Source organism: Triticum aestivum, chromosome 1B (genome assembly GCF_018294505.1).
Source record: "Triticum aestivum cultivar Chinese Spring chromosome 1B, IWGSC CS RefSeq v2.1, whole genome shotgun sequence".
NCBI lineage: Eukaryota > Viridiplantae > Streptophyta > Magnoliopsida > Poales > Poaceae > Triticum > Triticum aestivum.
In genome coordinates, this window is record NC_057795.1 from 483,479,735 (window position 1) to 483,502,031 (window position 22,297).

Here is a 22,297-nt window from a genome sequence, read left to right on the forward strand (position 1 = left end):
AAGGCACATAGGTACTCCGGGATTTCCAAACACATGAACCACTGGGTTCCCTAGGTGCCTCAACCAATCCAACCAGATGTATATTAAAGTTGCCACTTTATTGTTATCCACGATTAAATAACTCTCAAACTTCCATGTGTAAATCATGATTCAACCCCCGTCTATGAGCATGGCTAAGAAATAAATAAGCATAACATTTATTCCCGGGGTGATCAAAAGGTATTATGTTCCTACCTCAAGTACTACAACCAAAACCACATGTTCCCAATACTACTCATGCAAATATTTGAGGGGAAATACTAATGCATAGTAAAAACTGGGTATAAAAGAGTATGAATAAAGTGTAACTTGCCTTGCTGATGATCTGCAAACTCTAGAGATTCATAGTAACAAGCTTCGCACTCTGGGTATTTTAGCGTAGACAAACAATAGCATACATAAGCAATCACTTAAACGAAACACGAGAAAAATCAAGAAAAGGTCCAAATCGAACACGAAACAAGCAAACGACTTAAACTAGCAAAAGTCAAACCTAACAGCAATATTATCACGTGGATTAGATCTTAACAATAGGTACAAGTGATTAGCTATGATTTGCAAAAATATTCAACTCAAACGGAGCAACGAAACTCAAAACACGACCGAAACAAGATCGTTTACTAATCTGGACTAAACTCAAATTTTACAGTACCAAAATCATGTTCAAGTTGGTTAACTGTAAAGAACAGAACGATACGAAGATTTAGGTGCTAGTTCCATCTAATTTGGATAAAGGAGTAAAAAAGTTATGCTAGTTTAAAGATCAGGGGCTAAATCACGATAAAACTATTCGCGGATAGGTCCCTGGCCGAAAATAGACTAAAAAGAAAAATCCTATGGTGCGAACGTTCGCTAACATAACCAATCTAAGGAATACTGTTCGTTAAAACGAATGAACGAATGGGCATTCCTTAAATAAGAAAACCTAAAAAAACCAATCTAGATCTACTGAATCGAATAAACCGAAAAAAATCAGGGTTGGCCGGTATTTACCGGTTCGACGGCGATGGTCGACGGCGGCGGCGGTGCGAAGCGACGTGGGCGGCGGCGCTAGGCGGGGCGAGGTGACGGTGACGGCAGTGCTATGCCGCGGCAGCGGAAAGCGGCGTTGTTTCTGCTGTTGCGGAGGCGGGAAGAGGCGGCGCGGCGGGGTTGAGGAGAGGCGGTAGGGAGGCGCCCTATATAAAGGCCCTCGGGGTGGGGCGGTGGCTTGCAGGAGAGGCGACGGCCTCGGGAGGCGTGCCTGCCTCGGACTCGGTCGGCGGCAGCGGGGCGGACTCCCGCGTGGGGAAGGCGGCGGCGCGGCGCGGCTGGGCCGGCCTGCTCGACTGGGCCTTCGGCCTAGTCGGGCGGAAGTTTTCTTTTAAATAAATTTCACCTGAAATAAAAATCCTAAATAAAATAAAAATAATTCTAGAAACAACTTTCACCGTCCAAACCTAATATTTAGGACAGGTTGAATATTTTTCTGGACACAGATGCAATTTTCAAATAAAATCATAATTTGATTTTAAAATTATTTCTCCAATATTTCTCTCGGGTTGAAGAAGTCATATTATCTTCTCTCAAATATTTTTATTATTGGAAATAATTGGAGAGAAAAATAATAAAATCAAATTGATCCTCTCTTCAAATTTGAAATAAATTTCAAATATGAATTTTGTGAAACCTCCAACTCTCTCCTTGGGTCCTTGAGTTGCTAAAGATTTCTAGGATCTCAATCAAATGCAAGAATAAATATGATATGCATATGATGATCTATGTATAACATCCAAATTGAAAATTCGGATGTTACAGCTTTGGACTTAGATTTGAAAGTACTTCGACAATCAAGAGCAGGGCTTTGGTAGAGTTCATAGCAGAATGGACATCCACGCCCGACGAAGAAGTTCAGGAGACCACCCTTCCCGGCAAAGAGGCAAGTAGTCATTGGATTATGTACTTCAATGGGGCTTTCTCGTTACAAGGTGTTGGTGCCAGCGTACTGCTCGTCGCGCCCACCGGAGAACGCCTCAAGTATGTGGTCCGGATGCACTTTCCCTGGGAGAGGTTGATAAACAACACCGCAGAATACGAGGGGCTGCTTGCCGGTCTTAGGATCGCGGCAGACCTCAGAATTAGGAAGCTTATTATCAGAGGAGATTCACAACTTGTTGTTAAGAAAGTCAACAAGGATTATCAAAGCCCGCTGATGGAGGCTTATGTGGATGAAGTGAGGAAGTTGGAAGAGCGCTTTGACGGTCTACAAGTAGAGCATGTTCCTCGAGCATAGAACAGCATTGTCGATGACTTGTGAAAGCGCGCTGCCCTTAAGCTACCTGTGGAACTAGGTACCTTTGTGCTTCAATTATCTTAGCCATCTGTCGAACCATCAGCAGAGAAGAACAAGCGAAGGAAGGCGGGCCCTAGCAAATACTTTCCTGCAGAGCTCCCAGGAGCCGCCGGAAAGGAAGCTACCGGGTACCCCAAGCATGTCGGGGAGCAGCAGCCTCCGGAAGAGCCCCAAGCCTTTGTCGTAGAGACAGCTGCCCCCGCGGTAGAAGACATGCCTTTGACCCTTGTCATCGAGCCTCAGGCTCCAGCATGGGCACAGCATACAGTCCATTTCCTCCAAACAGGGGAGCTCCCTCAGGAGTAGGAAGAAGCAAAGAAAGTAGCCCGTAGGTCTAGCATGTACCAATTTGTGGATGATGTCCTTTACAGAAGGAGGCCGAATGGTGTGAAATTGAAGTGTATTACTCGGGAGGACGGACTGGAGCTATTGGCAGAGATACACGGAGGCATATGTGGCTCCCACATAGGGTCAAGAGCCCTTTCCGGCAAAGCATTCCGGCAAGGTTTCTTCTGGACCACTGCCCTCCAGGATGCAACGGCACTAGTAACTAAGTGTGAAGCATGCCAGTTTCATTCAAAGAAGCTTCATCAACCAGCTCAAGCCCTTCAAACAATCCCTCTCTCCTGGCCATTTTCGGTCTGGGGGCTCGACATAATGGGCCCCTTTCCCCATGCTGTCAGGGGCTTTGAGTACTTGTACGTCACGATTGACAAGTTCACAAAGTGTCCGGAAGTGGAGCCAGTGAGAAAGGTGACAGCACAGTCGGCCGTCAAGTTCTTCAAGGGAGTCGTTTGCCATTTTGGTGTGCCAAACAGAGTCCTCACCGACAACGGCACACGGTTCACGAGCTGCACCTTCATGTAGTATATCCAAGACCTTGGCAGCAAAGTTTGCTTTGCTTCTGTTGCTCATCCAAGAAGCAATGGCCAAGTGGAAAGGGCGAATGCTGAAGTGTTGCGAGGCCTCAAAATGAGAACTTTCGACAGGCTGTGCAAGTGTGGAAGATGCTGGATTGATGAATTGCCAATGGTTCTTTGGTCAATCAGAACGACACCAAATCGAGCTACTGGCCAGACACCCTTTGCCCTAGTATACGGGGCAGAAGCAGTTCTCCCCATGAAACACATATACGGGTCACCTTGAGTGCTCGCTTATGATGAGCTTGAGCAAGAGTAGTTGCACCAAGATGATGCGATGCTCCTTGAGGAAGATCGTCTTCGAGCTATTGTGCGAGCCGCTCGCTACCAGCACGCCTTGCGCCACTATCATAGCCGCAAGGTTCACGCCTGAAGCCTTGAGGAAGGTGACCTTGTTCTTCAGCGTGTTCAGTCCGCCAAGAATTCAAACAAGTTGACGCCAAAGTGGGAAGGCCCCTATCGGGTAATACGAGTCACCAGGCCTGACGCAATCCGCCTGGAGAAGAAGATGGCATTCCGGTGAGAAACTCTTGGAATATCGAACATCTTCACAAGTTTTACCCATAGGGCGCGGTTGCCGGGAGCTCTGGCAACTCCCTTTTGTACTAGCCTTGCCGGCAAGGCATGTAACCCTATGTACAGAGCCAGGCACAGATCCTGTGTGCAGCCAGATAACTTTTAGCATGTACAGTTCCCTGCTAGTTCCATGTTATATATAGGGTGGGTCTATTCTAACAACACCCCTTAAGAATCTCCAGTTGCCATGGAGGCCGGTGACCGTCGGATCCGACCTCCACGGTGCCAGTAGCCACGGGATACATGGACCAGCCGCGTGTGTGTGCCCCCACCGTCGGGCCCCTGGTGGCTCAACGACGAGCACCATCTTCACTTGGGTGGGCAGCCCCGACAGCTGTGACGAGCACCTTCCCACAGGGATCAACAACTTCACCCACGGCTCCCCGATTTCATTGTTTTTGTGCGTGCGTTTTCACTGTTTTTTGCTGCAGGCATCCCACCGGTGGCGTTGCCATGCAATTTAGGTAGTGCTCTTGCACAGCTCCCAGTCCACCTCGATGTCATTCAGACTGCAGGGCAGATCAGGCAAGAACAGGGGCATCACCGGCTAGTAGCTCCACCTCTCTCGAGTGGCCATCATCGTGCAGTTCTGCTGCCCGACACATGCAGTCAACAGCGGGAGTGATAGCTATAGACCGTCGTATGCTAGCTGTGCAGTGTGCCTCCACATGTAGTGCTATCTGTGTGTGTGTCGTTTCAAAATTCAAGTGCAGTTTATTTCTCAAGATTATTGATCCACATGGAGGTTGAGATTCTTATTTGCATGTTCTTGACATCATGACTTGTTTTTATCTTCAGGAATCTAGAGCTTCACGCCCTTCAGCAGGGAGGTCCCGATGAAGTTCAGAGACTCACTCTGTCAGTGCAGAATTCAGACATATAGCATTGCGTGTGGTTGTTTGTAGTTTAGTGCACAAGTACATGCACTTTTAGTGCGGTCCAGTGTGTGGAGTTTGCAGTTTGCCACCTCCTATTTGGGTAGCTGGTGACGATGAGCTACAGTTTTCTACGATGATTACGGGACACGGGCGATTACTTGCATGATTGTTCGAATTTGTTGTTGTTGATTTAGAGCAGTTTTTATATTACCACTGATCTGTTGGGTGAGTTCTTCAAGACGGTTCTATAGTGCAGATTCTTCTCTTGCAGTTCGTATGTGCAGCTGTTTTGAGCTTGCGAGAAATTCGTTGCAGTTCTCTTAGTTCTCAAATGTAGCAACGAGAAAATAAGTAAAAATACAATTATAAAAAAGTACATTATGTAGTTGCCAATTATAAAATAAGTAACAATGAAGAAAATTGAGGCAGTGCACTCATCTTGTCCTCTGCGATGCAGAAACTACTAGAGCCGACCCTCGCAGCCCTCATGCATTTATAATAAAAAGGTTAGGAAAAAAGCTACAAGGAAATGATGCATTTGTGATTTTTTTAGAAAAAGAAACTAAAAAATATGATGCACTAACATCGACCATGGAAGCCAGATGCCCCTATAGAAAAGATAGAAAAAACTAAAATAAGTTATATATAAAAGTTACTACAAAAATAGAAATTAAAAATGATAAAAAAAAGGTAAAGGATAGAATGTGTTCGTTGTGTCGCTATGTAGGCCTCCGCTGGTTTGTATCTAGTGTGCGGTTCAGCTGGATATCCCATGTTTTTGTGTGTGTCTATTAGAAGTTTTATTTCTGCTACATGGGCGGTTCATTTTTTCAAGCATATTTTCGAGCAAAATATATTTGCTGAAAAAAGTTACGCCAGTTCTCTTTGAGGCAGTGCACTTCTATAAAGAAAAAGTAAAAAAGAAAGTTATCGCAAATTCGCTCTAAGAAAATGCAGTCACAATAATACTCCTTCGAGGTTCACAGAAACAAAAACATCTTAAAGAAGCTCACTTCTCATTACATGTAGTTCACTCGCTTAGTCCTTCCGGTCCATTCGTCTTGTCTATGCGTGTAAAAAATATTAAGTTTGAAAAAAACTCACGGGGTTCACTTTCGGGAGTGTCACGTTCCGTTTACGGTAATCTTGAGGTTCACTTTTTATAGTATTGCGGTTCACCAACACTTGACATTAAGTGCACTTCACCTCGTTTTGGAAAATTTATGTCCCACAAAAAAGAAATCACACAATGCACTTGTGTGTCCAATGAAATGCGGTTTTTAGTTTAAATAAGTGCGGTTTTCTGTCTGATGCACTACGGCCCATTTACGGTAGTCTCGAGGTTCACTTTTCATAGTATTGCGGTTCAGCAACACTCGACATGAAGTGCACTCCACCTCGTTTAGGAAAATTTATGTCTCACAAAAAAAATCATGCAGTGCACTTGTCTGTCCAATGAAGTGCAGTTTTTAGTCTAAATAAGTGCAATTTTTTGTCTGATGCAGTACGGCCCGTTTACGGTAGTCTCGAGGTTCATTTCTCACTGTATTGTGGTTCAGCAACACTCGACATGAAGTGCACTCCACCTCGTTTAGAAAAATTTATGTCCCATAAAAAGAAATCATGCAGTGCACTTGTCTATCCGATGAAGTGCAGTTTTTCATCTAAAAGAAGTGCGGATTTCTGTCTGATGCAGTACATACGATGATTTTGCTGTTGCAAAAAACAGAGTGTCCGCATTTCGGTAAAATCAAAACTGCTCTTAAACCGTAAGGAAGTAGAGAGAGTGTTCTACATGAAAAAGTTGCGTCTCGTCGATATATTTCAAACGACGTATTATTTGGATCGTTCTGGTGAGCAGTTTGAAAAAAATACGAAAAAACTGCCGCTGCCACTCGTCGTCCGCCGCACGGTTTTAAAAATTAACTAAAAACCGTTAGGAATCTCAAAAACATTTTAACATATGAAAGTTGTGCCTCGTCCGTAGCTTTCCAACAGCGTATCATACGCCTCATTTCGACAAATGGTTAGAAAACTGGAGCTAAAACAGTACTAAAAATTTAAGAAAAATTGAAAACAGAATTCCGCGATTTAGTAAATTTGAAACTGCTCTTAAACCGTAACGAATTAGAGAAAATAATAGATATGAAAAAGATGTGCCTCGATGATATCTTTCCAACGATGTATCATTTGCTTCGTTCCGACGAGCGGTTTAGAAGAAATCGCAAAAAAACGCTCGCTGCCACTCGTCATGGGCCGCACCTTTTTCAAAACTGATCTTAAACCGTGTAGAATCTCGAAAAGTGTTAAACATGTCGAAGTTGCGCCTAATCCATAGCTTTTCAATGGTATATGACATGCATCATTCCAATAAACGGTTAAAAAACTAGAGCGAAAATAGTACCGAAAAAACAACGCATGCAATTTTTTCCGACGAGAAGTTCACTCGTGTGAGTACTGCAGCACACTTGGTTTAAAGAATGACGTGCACTTGCGTTGAGCATGTAGTGCGGAAGTGTTATTAGAATAATTATTCTGCTAATATTAGCATAATAGACCGGCTGTATATATATATATATATATATATATATATATATATATATATATATATATATATATATATATACATCTGGGCTATTCTATTACGCGTAACAGAATATTATTCTGTTACCCTCTCTGAACTGACGTGGTTCACGGTTTGGACTGACGTGGTTTTTCACCTGAACTGATCTTCCTGCATGCACGACAGACGGAAACAGGGGATGCAACGTGGAGCTTCCGGTCGTTCTCCGGCGCGATGTTGCAGGCCATTCGTTGCTAGAGGAGACATGTAAGGGGTTCCGCACGTGCGCGCGCTCAGCTGGATGTGTTTTGCGACTGTAGTCACCGGAGGTGACGACGTGGGCATTTTGGCGGCGGATGTGCTTTGGGCGTTGGTGTTTACTGTGGTGTTCGTGGGCCTCAATTTACGTCGTGTTTATTGTTTTTGATGTGAGAATTATCGGTATGTTAGAGTTTTTGGAGATTAATTTCATCTGTAATTTATGGTTACAAGTTTTGGTGTTCTTGGTCGTTTTCCAGGCCCGCCATGGAAATATGTTCTTTTTTTGTTGTTTTACTTTCGAATTGGCGTTGCAGGGAGAGATATGAGGATTGTATGAAAAGATTTGCATTGTCAATTTTGCTTCTTTGAGTTGTTTCTACCCCGGATTCCCATGTTATTTTGTCGTTGGCGGAGGTGGTGTATGGGGGCTGACTATATGCTATGATTTCTTGTAATCTGGTCAAACTGTGTAATTAAGTTGCGTGTTTTTAGTGTTGTTTGAATTGCTGCCGTATGTGTAGTTGGACTGCTGCGTGTCAAAGTTGTATTACTGTGCGTTGACATCGGGACTGGCTTCGTACCGATAGCTCTGCACTTTGATTATAAAGCCCGAGCCCTCTGTCACTTTCATTCTACGAGCTGCAACCAAAGAAAAGCGAGATGGGTCCTGAGCTAGGAGAGGTCACAGAGGAGGAGGGGACGCCATAGATGTGAGGGATGCAGTAGCGGGCAGGCGCAGGCAGATGGCACGATGTGCTGTCGAGGAGGAACTGGAGGCAGAGTTCAACAAATGCCTTGCACGTGAGGTGATGGATACTTGCAACTCCAATGAACTGGAGCTTCTTTTCCTAGAGGGCAGGGGAAGGAACCATATTCAGATCATTAGTTGGGCTAGGGCGAGAGCAGCCATGGCTCCACATCCATCCACCAGGGCCAAATGGCGTCGTTTCTTTGATCGTTATGACTGAAGTAGTGAATATTATGTTTTTAAGATTTTTGTTGTGAGGGATGATACGTCCCTGTCATATCTATAATTTTTTATTGTTCCATGCCAATATTATTCAACTTTCATATACTTTTGGCAACTTTTTATACTATTTTTTGGGACTAACATATTGATCCAGTGCCCAGTGCCAGTTCCTGTCTGTTGCATGTTTTATGTTTCGCAAAAACCCCATATCAAACGAAGTCCAAACGGGATAAAAACGGACGGAGAATTATTTTGGAATATTCATGATTTTTGGGAGTAAGAATCAACGCGAGACGATGCCCGAGGTGGCCACGAGATAGGGGCCCACGCCCACTTAACGTGGGCGCGCCCCCCACTCTCATGGGCAACCCGTAAGGCAGTTGATGCCCTTCTTTGGCCGCAAGAAAGCTAATTTTTGGAAAACGATTTGGGTGAAGGTTTCAATCCAATCGGAGTTACGGATCTCCAGATATAAAGGAAACGGTGCCAGGGCAGAATTCCAGAACGCAGAAACAGAGAGATAGATCCAATCTCGGAGGGGCTCTCGCCCCTCCCACGCCATGGGAGCCAAGGACCAGAGGGGAAACCCTTCTTCCATCTAGGGAGGAGGTCAAGGAAGAAGAAGAAGAAGGGAGGCTCTCTCCCCCTGTCACGCCCAATATGCAATACTATCCTAAAGAGACTCGAAGGTCCCACCAAGGATAGAACCGCATATTGAAATGCTTTTGCAAGGTGGATATCATTACATCAACATTACATAATAGATGGGGATACATACAAAAGGCATACAATGCCACACGAATACAACATCATCTTACATAAGAGCACCATCCAACTACGGATGAAACACAAACAGAAACTCAAACGACATCCACCCTGCTAGCCCAGGCTGCCGACCTGGAACCTATCCCCTGATCGAAGAAGAAGCAGAAGAAGAACTCCAAAACAAGCAAACATCACTCTCGCGTCATGATCATCGCATAAACCTGTACCTGCAACTGTTGTTGTAGTAATCTGTGAGCCACGAGGACTCAGCAATCCCATTACCATGGGTATCAAGACTAGCAAAGCTTAATGGGTAAGGAAGGGGTAAAGTGGTGAGGTTGCAGCAGCGACTAAGCATATATGGTGGCTAACATATGCAAATGAGAGCGAGAATAGAAGCAAAAGGAACGGTCGTGAAACTAGCAATGATCAAGAGGTGATCCTGAACTCCTACTTACGCCAAACATAACCCAAAAACCGTGTTCACTTCCCGGACTCCGCCAAAAAGAGACCATCACGGCTACACACGCGGTTGATGTGTTTTAATTCAAATCTGGTGTCAAGTTATCTACAACCGGATATTAACAAATTCCCATCTGCCACATAACCGCGGGCACGGCTCTCAAAAGTTTATACCCTGCAGGGGTGTCCCAACTTAGCCCATCACAAGCTCTCACGGTCAACGAAGGATATTACTTCTCCCAAGAAGACGCGATCAGCCTCGGAATCCCAGTTTACAAGACATTTCGACAGTGGTAAAACAAGACCAGCAAAGCCGCCCGATGTGCCGACAAATCCCGATAGGAGTAGCACGTATCTCGTTCTTAGGGCACACCGGATGAGCCAGACGTCGGGTTGGCATAGACCCTGGTTGCCCAAGGGGCACCGGCCATCGCTCAGGTTGGACCAACACTCGGAGGAGCACTGGCCCGGGGGGTAAATAAAGATGACCCTCGGGCTCCGGAAACCCAAGGGAAAAAGGGCTAGGTGAGGAAAATGGTAAAACTAAGGTTGGGCCTTGCTGGAGGAGTTTTATTCAAAGCAAACTGACAAGGGGGTCCCATAAATCACCCAACTGCGTAAGGAACGCAAAATCCGGGAACATAACACCGATATGACGGAAACTAGGGCGGCAAAAGTGGAACAAAACACCAGGCATAAGGCCGAGTCTTCCACCCTTTACCAAGTATATAGATGCATTAATAATATAAGAGATATTGTGATATCCCAACATCATTCTGTCCACCATGGGGCAAACTTCAACTTCACCTGCAACTAACAATGCTATAAGAGGGGCTGAGCAAAGCGGTAACATAGCCAAACAATGGTTTGCTAGGAAGGATGAAAAGGTTAGAGGCTGGCATGCAATTTGGGAGGCTTGAAGAGCAAAAGATAGGTAGCACAGCATAGCGATAGAACGAAGCAACTAGCATAGCAATGATAGTAATGAGATCCAAGGTGATGGTCATCTTGCCTTAAATCCTGCAAGGAAGAAGAACAAGTCCATGAAGAAGACGAACGGATGAAGCCGAACCAAGCGTAGACGAACGAATCCTCACGATCGCAACAAAACAGGAACTATCGAGAAGAAGCACAACCGGAAAGAAGAAAACAACATGGTAAACACACAATCACATAAACATGGCATGATGCACAACCAAGTATGATTCATGACAAGGTTAAATGAGGCATGGCATGGCAAAGTGCAACAAACCCCACTACAAGTTAAGTGGAGCTCAATATGCAACGAGTTGCATATTGACAAAACAATACAACAATTATTTAGTTCATCTCATTTAAGCTACCAAACAATATTAAATGTTGTTAAACATGGAAAGAGGTGAAGCATAAGTTAGACAAGTTTAAATGAGGTCGGAACAACAAACAATAATTCCGGAAAATCCCCATATGCATATTTCAAATTTGGTACTGTTCTGCCCTAAAACATATTTTATTGTTGTTAAACAGGAAAATAAAGTGCACCATGTTAAACTAGGCATTTTTCCACCCCATTTACATATAAAGTTTAATTAAAACCGAGCTATGGTTATTTAGTTATGAAATAAATCATTTTAACAGGGCATTATGCAAAATAAACACAAAAAACATGTTAAACATTTTAAACATGGATGAAAGTGGCAAATTATTAATCTACACACAATTCTAAGCACTTTACATATATAAAGTATTTACATGTGATGCATGGTTTGTGAGTTATTAAATGCATGATCTAGAGGGGCTTTTTTGTAAAACAGTAAATCCCGAATAATTAACTAAAATCATTTCGCGGAAAAAAAACATGAATCGGGCCGAAACTGATTGAGCTAGCAGTGCATAGGAGGGGCTGGGGGCTGCTCACCCTTGGGCTTCGGCCCGGTTCGAAGCAAAGGCTGGAGGAAGTCGCTCCCTGGGCTACTCCTGGCTGGATCGAACGAGGTGGAGGGGACGCGGTCAACGCACGGACGACCTGCTGCTGCTCGATCTGAACGAATACGAGGGAGCGCGCGCAGGGGAAGCAGAGCTCGACTGCGCTCGGTGCAGTTCATGAAGACGACAGCGGCGCGGGACTTGGTGAAGGGCGGTGCGACAAGGGGCTTGGCGCAGTCCAGGACGACGGCCTCAGGTCAGGGGAAGCTCGGGAGGAGCTGGGCCTTGAGATTGGGACGAGGGAGGGGGTTGCGGGCGCGGTCCTCTGCTTGTCAGGAAGCAGAGCAGCGGTGGCGAGCTGGCTTGGCGGTTGGATGTAGGGCGACGACGAGGGTCCGGCGGAACGGCGGGAACGAAGAGGACGGGCGAATCCGGGCTTGGGATGACCGGTCCATGCTGGACCGAAGAAGGTGCGGCGGCGCAGCAGGGCTCGAGCGGCTCCCTGGTACAGAGAAGAGAGAGAGGAAATGAGAGAAGAGGGGGAGCACGGGGAGGAGGAAGGGCAGGGAGGAGGCCGCTGACCTGAGGGACGGGGAAGCCGATGCGGGAACGACAGGGATGGCTGCCGGCGGCTCGACGTGGAGGCGACCCGAGGTCGCAGGTGACCCGGGCGGCGCGTCTCATCTCCATGGACGGACGGCATGGCTGCTCTCCTGTCCAGAACAAGAGAGAGAGATGATTGGGGCCAGAGGAGGGGAGAAGGGAGCCAGGGCGGCGCTCATCTGAGACGGCGAGGGTCGAGCAGGGGCTGGTCTCGGGAGGAGCTCGTCTCCCTGGTCGAAGAGGAGAGCAAAGACGAGTTGGATCGAGGGGAGGCCTCGGGTGGAGTCTGGTTGGTGGGATTGGATCGGGGGGAAACGGTGGTTGGCCCGGGATGGATCTGGGAGGATCCCAAGGTGGGAGGCGAGTGGGTGGATGGCTGGCGGCGGGGACGAGACTGATGGGACAAGCCTCCTAAAGATTAGGGTTGGACTAGTTTATATATAGCCTGTGGATTAGATTAGGGACTAATCCGGTCCGTCCAATCGAAATCGAGCGGTTGAGAAATAAATGGGTAGGGAGTCCAAATAAGAAAACGGAGATATTTTAGGGATGTTTGAAGATGATCCGGACCCAACGGTAACAACAGACCGGTTCGAGTTCGGGTAAGTTTCGGACACGCACACGAGGGGTCTGAGAGAGGTCAACGAGGACAAGGGCCTGACAAAATGACACCGAAGGCAAAAAGAGAAAGGGCAACTGCGAACGGCTACGAGTTTTGTGAAAAACATGCGGATGCAATGCTCACGATGCGATGATGAAATGCAACAAACAAACAAAACTCACGACGACAACGAAAAACATGAAAGGCGTCTGGAGCGTCGGTCTTGGGGCGTTACACCCCCTTGATTCTGGTGGCGCCGAAACGCCGCCGGGGGCCATCATCATCACCGCGATCTTCACCAACACCTCCGCCATCTTCATCAACATCTCCATCACCTTCCCCCATCTATACCCAGCGGTCCACTTTCCCGCAACCCGTTGTACCCTCTACTTGAACATGGTGCTTTATGCTTCATATTATTTTCCAATGATGTGTTGCCATCCTATGATGTTTGAGTAGATTTTCGTTGTCCTATCGGTGATTGATGAATTGCTATGATTGGTTTGAGTTCCATGTTTTATTATTGGTGTTGTCCTATGGTGCTCTCTGTGTCGTGCAAGCGTGAGGGATTCCCGCTGTAGGGTTTGCAATATGTTTATGATTTGCTTATGGTGGGTGGCGTGAGTGACAGAAGCACAGACCCGAGTAAGTAGGTTGTTTGCGTATGAGATAAAGGGGACTTGATACTTTAATGATATGGTTGGGTTTTACCTCAATGAATCTTTAGTAGTTGCGGATGCTTGCTAGATTTCCAATCGTAAGTGCATATGATCCAAGTAGACAAAGTATGTTAGCTTATGCCTCTCCCTCAAATAGAATTGCAATAGTGATTATCGGTCTAGTAACATAGTCAATTGCTTAGGGACAATTTCACAACTCCTACCACCACTTTTCCATACTCGCTATATTTACTTTATTGTTTATTTATCTAAACAGCCCCTACTTTTTATTTACGTGTTCTTTATTATCTTGCAAACCTATCCTATCACACCTACAAAGTACTTCTAGTTTCATACTTGTTCTAGGTAAAGCGAACGTCAAGCGTGCGTAGAGTCGTATCAGTGGCCGATAGGACTTGAGAGAGTATTTGTTCTACCTTTAGCTCCTCGTTGGGTTTGACACTCTTACTTATCGAAAGAGGCTACAACTATCCCGTATACTTGCGGGTCATCAAGACCTTTTTCTGGCATCGTTGCCGGGGAGTCATAGCGTGGGGTGAATATTCTCGTGTGTGCTTGTTTGTTTTATCACTAAGTAATTTTTTTGTTGTCCTTAGTTGTTTTCTATCTTTAGTTATGGGTAGGAAACACAAAATACCAAAAAAATTAGTTGTACCTATTGTTCCAATGGTTGAAGAACCACTCAAAATCTATCACACTACTGAAGCTTTTTACTTGGATCATCTTCGATCCCTATGTGCTCGTGCTGAAACCCCAACTAGCTTAGTTGAGGGAAAATCTTTAGATGAGCATGCTTGTTATGTGCGACACCGTATATCTGAAAAAGGGAAACTATTATGGGATCAAATTCAATGTTTGCAATGCTATGCTTGGAATTTATGTGAAATATATGATCTTACTTGTTATTCTGAAAACCCTAAGAAACACCTACCCTACCAATGTGATTTTATTGATAATGGAATTGTATCTTCGTATGCTACGGGTGTTTATAATTACTATGATGTTCAACAAATTGAAGAATTTGTTGCTTTTGAAGGTGCTTTTGAAATTGCTTCTTTGATTGAAAAGTATGATGCTACTCTTTACAAATCTGAAAGTTTTGCCATACTTGAATATTGTTATGATAATTATGCTTCTAATGCCTATGTTAAACCATATATTGAGAAATTCTCCGCAGTCCAAGAAGAGATTAATATTTTGCAGGAAGCTATGGAAGAAGAAATTGATGAAACTGTGAGCTCATTGGATGAAAAAGATGATGAGGAGAGCGAAGAACAAAAGGAGGAAGAGCGGATTAGCTACCCGTGCCCACCTTCTAATCAGAGTAACCCTCCAACTCATACATTGTTTAATTCCTCTTCGTGCTTACCGAAGGATGATTGCTATGATGATTGCTATGATCCCTTGAATTTGTCTGAAATATCCTTTTTGATGATGCTTGCTATGCTTGTGGCCAAGATGCCAATATGAATTATTCTTATGGAGATGAACTTTCTATAGTTCCTTATGTTAAACATGAAATTGTTGCTATTGCACCCATGCATGATAGTCCTATTATCCTTTTGAATTCTCCCTACTACACTGTATCGGAGAAATTTGTGCTTATTAAGGATTATATTGATGGGTTGCCTTTTACCGTTGCACATTATGATTTTGATGAATGTAATATGAATGTGCTTGCTGCTCCTACTTGCAATTATTATGAGATAGGAACTATTTCTCCACCTCTCTATGTTTCCCATACTATGAAATTGCAAGAAACTGCTTATACTATGCATTGGCCTTTACTATGTGTGCATGAATTGTTCTCTTATGACATGCCGATGCATAGGAAGAGAGTTAGACTTCATTGTTGCTTGATATATGTTACTTTGTGCTCACTACTAAATTACAAATCATTGTTAATTCAAATTGGCTTTGATATACCTTGGGATCCGGGTGGATTCACTACTTGAGCACTAAATGCCTAGCTTAATGGCTTTAAAGAAAGCGTTGCCAGGGAGACAACCCGAAAGTTTTAGAGAGTAATTTATTTCTGTTGAGTGCTTTCATATAGTTTAAAAACAAAAAAATAAAGAGGGGAACCTAAAAACTTTTCAAAAAGGAAAGTGAAAGTGAGAAAGACAAGCATTCTTGAAGTGGGAGCTAGCCTTGAACTTTGTTCATGCTCACGGAAACTTTGTGAATCTTTATTACAGAAACTTTTCAACAAAAATAATTTTCCCCTTGTATATTTCCATTGTATTATAAAAATAATGTGCTAAGGTTTGCCTTTAGGATGTTTACAATGCTTGTTGGTTTGTACGGTGCAGGACAGAAACTTTGGCTGTAGTGCGCGATTTTACATTTTTAACTGGAACGTCAATTGGATCTGATTCCTTTTGCACTGTCTTGCTATACAACTTTTTTATTTTTCCTAATTTTGGTAGAATTTTTGGGGTAACAGAAGTATTGTGATTATTCAGATTTCTACAGACTGTTCTGTTTTTGACAGATTCAGTTTTTGATGCATAGTTTGCTTGTTTTGATGAATCTATCAATTTATATTAGTGGATTAAGCCATGGAAAAGTTATATTACAGTAGAAACAATGCAAAAACAAAATATGAATTGGTTTGCAACAGTACTTAGAGTGGTGATTTGCTTTATTATACTAACGGATCTTACCGAGTTTTCTGTTGAAGTTTTGTGTGGGTGTAGTGTCTAATCGAGGATGTCTCGATATGAGGAAAAGGAAGAGAGGCAAGAGCTCAAGCTTGGGGATGCACGAGGCACCCCAAGTAAATATTCAAGGAGACTCAAGCATCTAAGCTTGGGGATGCCCCGGAAGGCATCCCCTCTTTTTTCAACAAGTATCGGTATGTTTTCGTAATCGTTTCGTTCGTGCATTATGTGCAAGTCTTGGAGCGTCTTTTGCATTTAGTTTTCACTTTTCTTCTATGCACCATGCTGGTATGAGATAGTACTTGGTTGATTTATAGAATTCTCATTGCACTTCACTTAAATCTTTTGAGTATGGCTTTATAGAATGCTTCATGTGCTTCACTTATATCATTTGAAGTTTAGGATTGCCTGTTTCCCTTTACATAGAAAACCACCATTTGTAGAATGCTCTTTTGCTTCGCTTATATTTGTTAGAGCGTGGGCATATATTTTGTAGAAAGAATTAAACTATCTTGCTTCACTTATATCAATTTAGAGAGATGACAGGAATTGGTCATTCACATGGTTAGTCATAAAATCCTACATAAACTTGTAGATCGCTGAATATGATATGTTTGATTCCTTGCAATAGTTTTGCGATATAAAGATGGTGATATTAGAGTCATGCTAGTGGGTGGTTTTGGATTGTATAGACACTTGTGTTGAGGTTTGCAAGTCACGTAGCATGCACGTATGGTAACCGTTGTGTGACAAATTTGAAGCATGGGGTGTTTCTTTGATTGTCTTCCTTATGAGTGGCGGTCGGGGACGAGCGATGGTCTTTTCCTACCAATCTATACCACTAGGGGCATGCGTAGTAGTACTTTGCTTCGAGGGCTAATAAACTTTTGCAATAAGTATATGAGTTCTTTATGATTAATGTGAGTCCATGGACTATACGCACTTTTACCTTTCCATCATTGCTAGCCTCTTCGGTACCGTGCATTGCCCTTTCTCACCTCGAGAGTTGGTGCAAACTTCGCCAGTGCATCCAAACCCCGCGATACGATACGCTCTATCACACATAAGCCTCCTTATATCTTCCTCAAAACAGCCACCATACCTACCTATTATGGCATTTCCATAGCCATTCCGAGATATATTGCCATGCAACTTTCATCATCATCATATACATGACTTGAGAATTTATTCTCATATTGCTTTGCGTGATCGTAAGATAGCTAGCATGATGTTTTCATGGCTTGTCCATTTTTGATGTCGTTGCTACACTAGATCATTGCACATCCCGGTACACCACCGGAAGCATTCATATAGAGTCATATCTTTGTTCCAGTATCGAGTTGTAAGTAAATAAAAGTGTGATGATCATCATTATAGAGCAGAGCATTGCCCCATGAAAAAAAAAGAAAAAAAGAAAAAAAAGGAAAGGCCAAAGAAGCCTACATAAAAAAGGGGGCCAAAGAAGCCCACCGAAAAAAGAAGAAAAAAGAAAAAAAGGAAAAGAAAAGGGGCAATGTTACTATCCTTTTTCCACACATGTGCTTCAGAGTAGCACCATGTTCTTCATATAGAGAGTCTCTTATGTTGTCACTTTCATTTACTAGTGGGAATTTTCATTATAGAACTTGGCTTGTATATACCAATGATGGGCTTCCTCAAATGCCCTAGGTCTTCATGAGCAAGCAAGTTGGATGCACACCCACTTAGTTTATTTTGTTGAGCTTTCATACACTTAGAGCTCTTAGTGCATCCGTTGCATGGCAATCCCTACTCCTCACATTGACATCAATTGATGGGCATCTCCATAGCCCGCTGATTAGCCGCATCGATGTGAGACTTTCTCCCTTTTTGTCTTCTCCACATAACCTCCATCATTATATTCTATTCCACCTATAGTACTATATCCATGGCTTGCGCTCATGTATTGCGTGAGGGTTGAAAAAGCTGAAGCGCGTTAAAAAGTATGAACTAATTGCTTGGCTTGTCATCGGGGTTGTGCATGATGGGGGCATTTTGTGTGACAAAAATGAAGCATGGCCAAACTATATGATTTTGTAGGGATAAGCTTGCTTTGGCCTTGTTGTTTTGAAAAGACATGATTGCTTTATTGGTACGCTCGAAGTATTATTGTTTTTATGTCAAATGATAGACTATTGCTTTGAATCACTCGTGTCTTAATATTCATGTCATGATTAGACATATGATCAAGATTATGCTAGGTAGCATTCCACATCAAAAATTATTTTTTTTATCATTTACCTACTCGAGGACGAGCAGGAATTAAGCTTGGGGATGCTGATACGTCTCTGTCGTATCTATAATTTTTTATTGTTCCATGCCAATATTATTCAACTTTCATATACTTTTGGCAACTTTTTATACTATTTTTTGGGACTAACATATTGATCCAGTGCCCAGTGCCAGTTCCTCTCTGTTGCATGTTTTATGTTTCGCAGAACCCCATATCAAACGAAGTTGAAACGGGATAAAAACGGATGGAGAATTATTTTGGAATATTTGTGATTTTTGGGAGGAAGAATCAACGCGAGACGATGCCCGAGGTGGCCATGAGATAGGGGCCCACGCCCACTTAAAGTGGAGGCGCCCCCCACTCTCGTGGGCCACCCATAAGGCGGTTCATGCCCTTCTTTGGCCGCAAGAAAGCTAATTTTTGGAAAACGATTTGGGCGAAGGTTTCAATCCAATCGGAGTTACGGATCTCCGGATATAAAGGAAACGGTGCCAGGGCAGAATTCCAGAACGCAGAAACAGAGAGATAGATCCAATCTAGGAGGGGCTCTCGCCCCTCCCATGCCATGGGAGCCAAGGACCAGAGGGGAAACCCTTCTCCCATCTAGGGAGGAGGTCAAGGAAGAAGAAGAAGAAGGGGGGCTCTCTCCCCCTTGCTTCTGGTGGCGCCGGAACGCCGCCGGGGGCCATCATCATCACCGTGATCTTCACCAACACCTTCGCCATCTTCACCAACATCTCCATCACCTTCCCCCATCTATATCCAGTGGTCCACTCTCCCCCAAACCGCTGTACCCTCTACTTGAATATGGTGCTTTATGCTTCATATTATTTTCCAATGATGTGTTGTCATCCTATGATGTCTGAGTAGATTTTCGTTGTCCTATTGGTGATTGATGAATTGCTATGATTGGTTTGAGTTCCATGTTTTATTATTGGTGTTGTCCTATGGTGCTCCCCGTGTCATGCAGGCGTGAGGGATTCCCGTTGTAGGGTTTGCAATATGTTTGTGATTTGCTTATGGTGGGTGGAGTGAGTGACAGAAGCATAGACCCGAGTAAGTAGGTTGTTTGCGTATGGGATAAAGGGGACTTGATACTTTAATGATATGGTTGGGTTTTACCTTAATGAATCTTTAGTAGTTGTGGATGCTTGCTAGAGTTCCAATCATAAGTGCATATGATCCAAGTAGAGAAAGTATGTTAGCTTATGCCTCTCCCTCAAATAGAATTGCAATAGTGATTACCGGTCTAGCAACATAGTCAATTGCTTAGGGACAATTTCACAACTCCTACCACCACTTTTCCATACTCGCTATATTTAGTTTATTGTTTATTTATCTAAACAGCCCCTACATTTTATTTACGTGTTCTTTATTATCTTGCAAACCTATCCTATCACACCTACAAAGTACTTCTAGTTTCATACTTGTTCTAGATAAAGCGAACGTCAAGCGTGCGTAGAGTCGTATCAGTGGCCGATAGGACTTGAGAGAGTATTTGTTCTACCTTTAGCTCCTCGTTGGGTTTGACACTCTTACTTATCGAAAGAGGCTACAACTATCCCGTATACTTGCGGGTCATCAAGGGAGCAGATGTTTGAATGACTAAATGAATTCAACTGTTTTGTCTCTGAATGTGTTGCTTTGTCTGCATATGTTTGACATGTGCACTTTTGAACTGCTTGTTTATCTGAAGTTGAATTGATTTGCGGTCAAATGTTGCATGGCTTGTGTAATAACTATCTCCTACCAGCTGGCTGCCCACCTGCCTATTTATTATTTTTTATAATCTACGAGTCTCCCTGTCTGTAAACTCTATCCATCTATGTGTGGTGTGTGGCCAAGTCTCCACCCTCCTTTTTCTTCCTTCTTCCAGAATCAGATCTAGGTTCCTCCCTCTTCTCTTTGTTGCTTTTTTCTCTTCCTGTGTGTTCCATGGAGGATTGTTCATGCGGATGCCTGGCAAAGATGGCGCGCATAGCTGACGGCTGTGTGTACGAATCTAGTTTGGAGCTCACCCAGACTCAGCGCCGTGGGCAACTTTCTTGTTTGTTGTACAACAACCAAGGGTTTCGTACACCCTATGTTTGTCGCCTAACGGTTGGTGACTTGAAGGAATCATGGGTATGTGTTTCTATTCGTTTTGTTTTCTACTTTTTTGTTGGTCTCTATTTGAATCCCGTGGACTGAATCTGTAGTTTAGTCTTATGAATAATTTGGCTACATTTTTTTATTTGGTTTTGTCAGAATTTAACAGTAGGGATTTCTGTGTGTATTTGTCCATTACTTAACAGTATTTTATCCATTTTAGTATAATCCTTGATCTGTTTTTGTCAAATGTGTTTACTATAGGTATATTGATATGTACATTTCTTCAGTTTAGTCCGTTCACATGTCTAGTTAGTTTTGTGTTATTGTTTTGGTTCAGATTTTTTCCATTTTAGTTTGTTATGCAAATCATTCCTATATCTGTGTAAAAATTCAGTTATGTCAGTTGTTCAATTTGTTTTGTACTCCCATACCCATTTGCAGAAAATGTCACCCAGGATCAGGATTATTGCTCCGAGTTCCAGTGTTTTGAAGATAGAGACTTCAGACAAAAATGGTATCAGTTGATGGATGTTGCCTACCACATCGACTTTGATGGTTGCATCAACCTAACTACTGGGTGGAAGGAGTTTGTGGCAGAGTCTGGATTTGAGGATGGTGATGTGCTTATGGTTATGTTCTCTAGAGAAGATGACTCTCTGACGTCCAGAATTTATGTGTTGTAGGTTTAAATGTGGCAAATGACGCCGGTTGTGAGATTTGTGTGTGGTTGATTATGTTGCAGTATTTTTTCTTTTAAAACATTTGCATGTGAGATGGTTGAATTGTATGGTTTGGAACAAGTTATGTAATGCTTTTCCTATTGTTTTGCTCAAATATAACTGTTTTATTTATATATTATTTGTATTAGTACTGGAACAATTTCTATAGTTGAACTGATGGGTATCATTTGTTTTGACTGGTATATTTTTATGTTCATAACTCGCAGACGGTGCTATACGGTGATGTTATTTTTAGAATTCTTTTTTGGGTATTGAGTTTGCTGAACTTACATTCTGTTAACGATAGTACTGAACTATTTTTAGGTTGTCAATTACCGATCAAATTTGTTTGTTGTATAAAAAATTTCTTACTTTTTTACATGAATTTTGGAGCACATTTTTTCTTTTTTATAGTTGAATAATGATAGTTTTAGTATTTTTTAAAATTAAAAAAAATTAATCTTTGCTGCACAGTACTATTTTTTTGTACCTGAACCTTATGAATTGTAGTAGTTGAACTTTTTATAAATTCATTTCAGAAATTTTTATTTACAGTCTTCTATGTTTAATTTTCCAAAAAAAATTACATATTTTTTATTTTTTTACTTGTTACCATTAAGATGTGTTTGAACTTTTTACAATGTTTTTGTTTATTAACTGATTTTCTTGTGAGGTTTTTTTAAATTATCCACATTTTTTTGTCATGTGTGATTTGCTGGATTTTTGTAATGGGGCGAAGTACTGTGCTTGGGCCATCGGCATGAGTCATTGTTTTCGGCCCGGATAGCTCGTCTGCGCGGCTATGCAGCACGGCGTGCGCGTGCGCGTGCGCTATGGGTTTAGTCCCACCTCGCTAGTCGAGGGGGCTCTAGACCTGTTTATAAGCACAGCCGAGGCTCACCAGTCGAACTCCTCTGAACACTTACCAGAGCGGTTATACACGACACTTGCTCTCTCTCTCTCTCTCTTGACCTGTGGGCCCTGGACGGCAGGCCCTGCGTTTGTGCGGATTACTAGG